This window comes from Paramormyrops kingsleyae, chromosome 25, assembly GCF_048594095.1.
Source record: "Paramormyrops kingsleyae isolate MSU_618 chromosome 25, PKINGS_0.4, whole genome shotgun sequence".
In the NCBI taxonomy this organism is placed as follows: Eukaryota; Metazoa; Chordata; class Actinopteri; order Osteoglossiformes; family Mormyridae; genus Paramormyrops; species Paramormyrops kingsleyae.
In genome coordinates this window covers 12197574-12206265 of record NC_132821.1, presented here as the reverse complement: position 1 = coordinate 12206265, position 8692 = coordinate 12197574, and the positions used below count along the sequence as shown (strand labels likewise).

The 8692-nt window shown below is 42.7% G+C and overlaps 1 non-coding gene across 1 annotated transcript; it reads left to right on the top strand.

Moving 5' to 3' along the window:
• Positions 1–8238: 8238 nt before the first annotated feature.
• Positions 8239–8321, top strand: trnal-uaa (transfer RNA leucine (anticodon UAA)). Its single transcript has one exon. It is a non-coding gene; the product is annotated as a tRNA-Leu (tRNA).
• Positions 8322–8692: the final 371 nt, after the last annotated feature.

Here is an 8692-nt window from a genome sequence, read left to right as displayed (position 1 = left end):
ATATTATTTGCCGACCCTTAACATTACTGTTTCAGAAATCCTTATCTGAAGGTGTGGTACCTTCTGATTGGAAGCATGCCAACATAACGCCCATTTTCAAAAAAGGGGATAGAAGTAATTTGTCAAACTATAGGCCAATCAGTCTAACTTGTATAACTGGTAAAGTTATGGAGGCTATAATCAAAGAGAAAATGGTAGATTACCTGGACTCAAATAACATTTTGAGGGATAGCCAGCATGGATTTAGGAGAGGTAGATCCTGTTTAACAAATCTGTTGGAGTTTTTTGAGGAAGCTACTCAGGAAGTTGATGATAAGAAGGCCTATGATGTCATCTATTTAGATTTCCAAAAGGCTTTTGATGTTGTTCCCCACAAGAGGCTCTCACTTAAACTCAAAGCGACAGGTATTTTAGGAACTGTAGCGACTTGGATTGATAACTGGTTAACGGATAGGAAGCAGCGAGTAGTTATAAGAGGCTCGATGTCACAGTGGGCCTGCGTTCATAGTGGGGTACCGCAGGGTTCAATTTTAGGACCACTTTTGTTCCTAATTTACATAAATGATATAGACACCAATATATACAGTAAACTGGTGAAATTTGCAGATGACACCAAGGTGGGTGGTGTAGCAGATACTGAACTAGCGGCTCAGCAGCTACAGCGGGATCTTAATTTAATTAGTGACTGGGCTGACACCTGGCAGATGAAATTTAACATAGACAAATGTAAGGTACTCCATGTAGGGAGCAGAAATATAAAGTACAGGTATTTTATGGGACCTACTGAAATAAAGGTAGCTGATTATGAGAAAGACCTTGGTGTGTATGTTGATGCTTCCATGTCTCATTCTCGCCAGTGTGGGGAAGCAATAAAAAAGGCCAATAGGATGTTGGGGTACATCTCCAGGTGTGTGGAGTTTAAGTCAAGGGAGGTAATGCTAAGATTATACAATTCCTTGGTGAGACCTCACCTAGAATATTGTGTACAGGTTTGGTCACCATATCTTAAAAAGGACATAGCGGCCTTAGAAAAGGTGCAGCGTAGGGCCACAAGAATGATTCCTGGTCTTAGAGGAATGTCATACGAGGAAAGGTTATTTGAGCTAAATCTGTTCAGCCTCAAGCAAAGGAGACTGAGGGGGGACATGATCCAGGTCTATAAGATTCTAACAGGTTTGGATGCTGTTCAACCGAATAGTTACTTCAGCATTAGTTCAAATACAAGAACTCGTGGCCATAGGTGGAAATTAGCGGGAGAACATTTCAAACTGGATTTAAGGAAGCACTTCTTTACACAGCGTGTAGTCAGAGTATGGAATAGTCTTCCTGATAACGTAGTGCAAGCTGAATCCTTGGGTTCCTTTAAATCAGAGCTAGATAAGATTTTAACAACTCTGAGCTATTAGTTAAGTTCTCCCCAAGCGAGCTCGATGGGCCGAATGGCCTCCTCTCGTTTGTATAGTTCTTATGTTCTTATGTTCTTAAAGACTTGATTTTTTTTTCACCGCACAAATGTCAAATGTCGGAAAATTAGAGTTCCTGCACTTATTTTTTCCCACTTCAAGCACTGATTGTATGGTGTAACTGACTGTTTTTACCATGCATATGACAATAAATTTCAATAAAAACTTGAAATTAATAAATTGTTTTACATGACTCAAACTTCTAAAATATTGGTGAGTAGGGGATTTTATATTTTATATTTTTAGCGAAAAGACGAACGGCAACAGAGATATACTAAAACTAGAAAAGTTCTCAAACAGCTCGCGAAGGGTAATATTACTCGGTATTTTGATGCCCTGCCAAGATTTTAATACCGTGGGCCCACACACAATCTGACAAACGATAAAAACCATTGCCCGAGAAGCGTCAAATTGAAAAATCCGAGGCTGACATTCAAGATTTTTCACCCACAGTTTTTGAGGTGAAAAAAACGGATTTTTTGAAAAATATATAAAATATAAAAAAAATCGAGGCGGCACCAAAAAATTGAGGCGGGCGGCCATGTAAAACAATTTATTAATTTTAAGTGGCCTAATCATAATCATGTTGACTATTTAGTTACATTGATATTATGCAATATAAGCCTTTTGTGAACACTGCAAATGAAAAAATAGTATTCTACCCTTAAATTGCTTCAAAAAATTGTTTTAGTTTTGTAATGGATGCATTTTAAGTTCAAAAAAATACATACAAAAATACATAAGTAAAGTACATACAAGGAAGAACAAATTTATCCACAGTTTTTACAGATTCAAATGCAATAATAAATTGATCATAACTTACCATTTGGAAGCCATTCTTGATAAATTCTTCAACAATAGATGAAATCTTCTACAGAGTCTGGAGCTCTTGTCTCGCTGGAAGCAGAGGTAGAGTAACTGTACATGTGGAGGTCTCCTCTTAATATACCATTCTGACCGCGTCCCCCCTACTTAGCCCCCACCACGTAGCCCCGCCCACGCCACCCCCAGTGGCATTGTGAGGGACACTTTGAAAGACGATTTCAAATGTGAAACAAAGTAACTTTTAAGAAGGATGAATCTTTTAAGAACTTTTATAATTTATATTTCTAAATAGAGTGATAAATGAATAGTGCAGTTCTAAAATTTCTGCACCAATTCGCCACCACACCACATATGAATATAGTATACTCTAATATAATTAACCCAAACAACACATCTCTTATGTCGCTGCTCATATACATTTGATTTGTGTCTGTCTTTGCCATTTCAAAACCATTTTGTGACTCTCGGGTGACTTTAATATAAGATATCGGAGCTGTAATTATGTCAGTTTTACCTTTTGATTAATGTGGAAGATCGCAATTTAACGTAAATAGAATGTAATAATGAATGTTTGTTTTCTTATGTGTCGCCCCACATACCATCGGAAAGCTACAGCGATTCTGAGCAACATTGCCAGTATGATCCAATTTCGATTTCCCCCTTTTTACCCTGAAATTTCTGCCTGAAATTGCCACCCCGCCCCCGTCTTGCTCTAACGCACACTCGCACTCGCTCACTATTTGCAGCGAGCCAGCCTTAAAGGGCCCAGATCGCATTACAGATGGCACCACAGATTGTTCAAATCGTACTGTTCTGACACAGACAAATTGACATACAGTGACTACTAGTATTAGCAGGAGGATAGGCTCAGTCTAAAATGTTCCTAAAATTTTGGTGTATTGCTCTTCATCCAATGGGGCTATCGGCATTACTGGTTAAAAAAAAAAAAAAACTTCCAAAATAAGTCATTAACGCTAGAACTACTAAACCTGCACAAATTTGCCTAAATTTTCTAGCACTACTAGGCCTGCCGCAGATTCTCGCTGAGCCATTAGCTCCATTGCCCTCCTGCTTTTGTTGTGCAAACACACCAATTACCTGTGAAGCCTGGCACATTTGCATTTACTCAGACTGGTAGCTCAAATAAGCCTTTGTGTGTGACATGGAAACCTTCACAAAAGCCTGCCATATCTATACAAAATATCCCACACACTGACTGACCTGCAAATATGAAAGACACATATTCACAAAATATATTGAAACAAAAGACTGATTTATTTATAAAAAAACAGAATTAAATGAATAGAGTGAAAACATGCTTACACATCAGTCTCCAATGTATGTTTGTTCACAAATGTCATAAGAACATAAGACATTTACAAATGAGAGGGGGCCGTTTCTCAGACTCCCTCTGCAGAATCGAACCCTGATTCCCCATGTACATTGTATGTTTTTTGTGTAATGTCGCTGCAGATTCGGCCTGCTATTTTCTCCGATGGCGTTGCTTTGACCTCTGTGATACTGATATGTTTTATTTATTTTTTTGCTAATTTCTATAAAATGAAAGCACACTTCCTTGAGCAGACAGGTTTTGTGATTAAGCTAAAATAAAGAGAACAGCTTATGTGACCTGCTGATCTGCCCAAGGTGTGACGTCTGGATTTCACAGTGTGCTGGGGGATGGGTAGCTGTCTGTGTGCATCACAGAGGTGTGAAACTGGCATCAATCAAACAAAAGTCCTGGCAGCAACAGGAGGACAGGCACAGCCTGTAATGATCCTAATATTTTGTTGCATTAAGACCACTGGGGTCATAATCAGTATTTTAAAGGTTATTTTTTCCCAGCACCTGGCCGTTGCTTAACAAAATGTTACTTTACTCGCACTCTGTGTTTATGACTATGTTTATGACAGCATATATTACATGTAAATATATGTATTAATCTTATTGATTTTTAGCCGGTGACAAGTGTTGCAGCTAAATCTCGTCGGGCTATAAACATGTGTTTTGGGCTATTTGTGGAGCACAAATCCCATACTTTAATTTACTTAATAAATCCCCTGTGTGGCCTGTTGTTGTAGTGGTCCACACAGGCTGCATTTCAAGCACGCTTACAGACTGTAAGAGCCTTCCCAAGTGTAGGTGCTTTCAGCACACATGGAGATCTTCTCAGCTTAAGGAAGTGACCTGAGTATTTCTGCTGTAATACTTCAGGCTGTGTTTTCTTATACGTTTGTGTTCTTATATGTGTAGGTCACCATGTGTTGACACAGACAGAGACATATGAATTTAACAGTATGACTTAGAAGGGTGTAACTTTGAGAAGACAGGAATCTCACTGGTAAAAAAAAGTATAGGCACATTTTATAGCAAAAATGCAATAAACACCTTTATTACATTTATCTGACTCACTCTATTTGTTTATGCGACCTGCAGGTCAGCCATGGCTGTGTTCCCAGTGTGTTGGGGGACGGGTACCTCTGTGTGTGCATCAGAGAGAGGTGTGAAACAGCCATCAAGGAAACAGAAGCCCTAGCAGCAGCAGGAGGACAGACTCTTTCTACAATGTGCCTAACATTTTGATGTGTTGCTCTAAAACTAGTTGAATGAAGGACAGAGAGAGATAGAATACCGCTTATGTCAAAGTGACAGGTTGGGTCAAAGGTCACAAAGGTCAAATAAATCAAAAAGTGACAGGCGGGGGCTGCCGGGTGACGTCATGAGGTAGTGGGAGGGGGGGCTATTTTTTTTTGGCTGTGAGCCAGTTGAGCGTTGGGATAGGGGTTTATTTGTATATAGTTTATTTATTTATTATAATTTAATTATGTATTATTATTTAATTATGTATTATTATGTAATTATTATTATTTTAATTTGAGGAGAGTGCTTATGAGTGTGGTGTTTTGTCTGCATCCAGCGGGTGCCGAGCAGGGGACTGAGCAGGGGGGGGGGTTGGTGCGTTAAGGTCCCAAACACTGGGTCTGAGTGGGGGTGGGTTACCTGATGGAGTGTGAGCGTACGCTGTACCGTGGTAAGGTCCGTGGCTTTGGAGAATCTGTGGAAAAGGGCTCGGAGAGAGCGATGCTGTGTCTGTTGCGGTACCGTGGTAAGGTCCCATGGCTTTGGATAATCCGCAAAGGACTCGGAGAGAGCGATGCCGGAGAGCTGAGAGTTGTGCTGCGCGAGACTGAAAGAAATCCTGTGAGAATGACCAAGTTGGAGCTAAGAATGAGAGGAGGAGCTGGGTCTGACGTCCAGTAAAAAACGCTTAGCAGTAGTTTGACCGTCTGTGTGTGTGTGTGTGTGTGTGTGTGTGTGTGTGTGAAAGCCGACACCCCCCTGCAGCAGTAGCAGTTTGGCCTTGTGTTTTTCCTCATGCAACCTATGTACATCCCGATAGGTCAAATCCCGGTCAAACTGTAATTTCGGCCACACATCAAGTTTGACACTTTGTATTTCAGTAAATTTTGGTTGAAGTTTTGTCTTTTCCCCCCGTCTCCCCGCCACACATCAAGTTTGACATTTTGTATTCCAGTAAATTTTGTCTTTTCCCCCGACTCGCCCCATACCGTCTGCGCAGTTAAAACGTACATCGAAATAGACAACAGATAAAACTTGACAGGCCGTATATTTCTCCTTAAATAAATCCTAAAAAGTAAGCAACCGCTGAAATTTTTATTACCTTGATCAGGGTTTCACTCCTTTGGTAAAGAGACACAAGTACCCCCACCCAGTATCATCATCATGGCCTTACCATGCGTGCCACGCCCCCCCACCATCAGGCCGTGGAGAATATAGGGAGCTTTGCGCTGTAGGGCCAACACTGATTTTTTAAGAAACACAGACATGTCTGGCACTATGGAAATGAACGATTCAGCCTCACCACCACCTAAGACTCAGCAGGAGCAGGAGGAGGCTGTTATGCGGCCTCCGGGGGCTCCCAAGAAGAAGACTCCTACGAGGCGTAGACGGGTACTTTTGATGCAGCCGTCTGGAGACCTGAGAGGTACCTGGGAGCTGCCCAACGGGGATAAATTGGTCTGCCTCTTTGACAATGTTGCGGAGGAACTACGCATCTTTCAGGTCACCGGAGATGCCGCAGACCCGGGGAAAGATGACCCGCATCTGGCATGTTTTTCTGAAATGGAATGGGGAAACTTGAAGACTGTTGTTATCCCGTTGATGAAGGAGAGCACCGACCCCGACTTTGAGACAGAGACTGCTAGAATGGAGATGCACTATAGAGATGCTGACACTGGTAAACAACGGAGCACCTTTATGAAGTGGGACGCGACCGGGGAGCTGGACAAGAGAATGCTGAATATATGGCAGCTGCCTAAATGCGACTGTTGTGGAATGAGAATTCCGTTCATGATTTGGATGCGGCTGATTGAAGAAAAGAGCGATTACTTCCAAGCGCTGTTCAAGGAGAGTCGGATACAGTAAGGAGATGCAAAAACCTACGCCCTAAGGATCACCCCCCTCCCCTCACCCTCCGCCTGTATATAACTGGACGCCTTTACAACCCCCTTTCACAAACATCATCATCATCATCATGGCAGCAGCAGCAGCAAATTACAGCGACAAAGTGTTCTCCGACGACGACGAAAGCAGCGGGGAGAATGAGGCCTTTTCACCCCCTTCACCAGCAGCATCACAGGCCTCTGATGCCGGAGAGCTCCCTCCGACCCCTCCACCGACACCGGCCTCTGTTCCTGGAGAGGTCCCTCCGACCCCCTGCACGCTTCGCTCCAGACCGGCTTTGTGCATAGGGATGCTCAGCTGCATAAAAGCCATGATAGTGGGGCTTTTAGCCTCAGTCATCAGGAAGCATCAGCAGAAAAACTGCTACGGCTGCGAGGTGGATCATCCCAGTCAAAGACAGCACCCTTGCCTGTTTCCCGCTGGCAGGAATTACTTTTACATTCACTTTGACTCTGTGCTGAGTGACCTGTGGACCAGCCGGCTGACACCCGCCTTGATTCACGTTCTGACGACCCTGGGCATCCGAGCTTCCATCGGCAGGTTGGAGGGGGCCGTGGAAGCTATCCTGTATGATCTACGCGAGGCCCGCGACGGAATGCTGGAAATCACTCGCCTGGAACAGGATCTGTTTGAACAGACCCCCGCGCTTAAGCAGATCCTGGAAGAAGAGTTTCTGAGTCGTTGGGAGGCCCAAGACTAAAACAAAACGCAATTTGTAATGGGGAACGGTATCGGCAGCGTTTTACGGGGGTTTATGTTAAATGTTTTTTTAGAAAAAGTTAGCCCACTGTTGTTGCATGCTATCGATAAAAAGAAAAGCGATTGTCGGGATGATTATACTTGTTGCTGCTTTCATAGACTGATATTTGAGATTGCTCAAGTCGGAGAACATTATCAGCGGGGAATAGTTTTACTTACTCAGCCGATGGCAGAGAGAGAAGGACAATCGTCAGAAAGTCTCATACACGCGTGTCTATCTTGTATTCCCGACGATGAATTTGACTGTAATCACATTTTTATATTTTATGCTTTAATCGTAGATGTAGTTGCCTTTAAATTTCATAATAAGCAGCCTTTCGATGTTAATCAGATGCTTTCTACTCTGCATACATGCATCGCTGAAAAGGCCTCTATACGGACCTTACTGCATGTGACATCGCTAATCTACCTCAACAACTGTCACGGCTGTAACTACCTGTAATTGTGTACCCTTGTAATAATGTTTTTAAACTATATCTACCTCAACAACTGTCACGGCTGTAACTAATTGTATGCCCTTGTAATAACGTTTTTAAAACTATATCTTTCACTAAATGTGTACCCTTGTAATAGCGTTTTTAAAACTATATCTTTCACAAAGAAAATGTATACCAGCATTTTGAAAATGTATCTTTCACTAAAATGTATGCCCTTGCAATAAAATTGAGTTGAAAAACATTGCAATAGTCTTTGTATATACATGTTTGGCAGGGTGGCCGAGTGGTTAAGGCGTTGGACTTAAGATCCAATGGACGTATGTCCGCGTGGGTTCGAATCCCGCCCCAGCTAAAACTCTTTTCTAAACTCTACACACAATTTCATTAATGTGTTCACTCACCCCCCTCCCCAGACAGCTATAAAACGCCGCATCCCTGCTCTCACCCCCCCACACTCTCGCTGTGTGAAAAAGCATGTCTGTTGCCAAGACTACAGCTCGTGTCTTGAGCCGCTCGTACTATGACCCCAGCCAGCCGGGGTCATACGGGGGTGTCTCCAGACTGCAGAGAGCCGTGGAGGATGATACTGGGAAAAAAGTGGCTACCGATGATATCAGAGAGTGGCTGTCTACGCAAGACAGTTATACTTTACATAAGCCGGCTAAAAAGAATTTCCCCAGGAACAGAGTGTTTGTACCGAGAGCCATGTATCAGTGGCAGGCC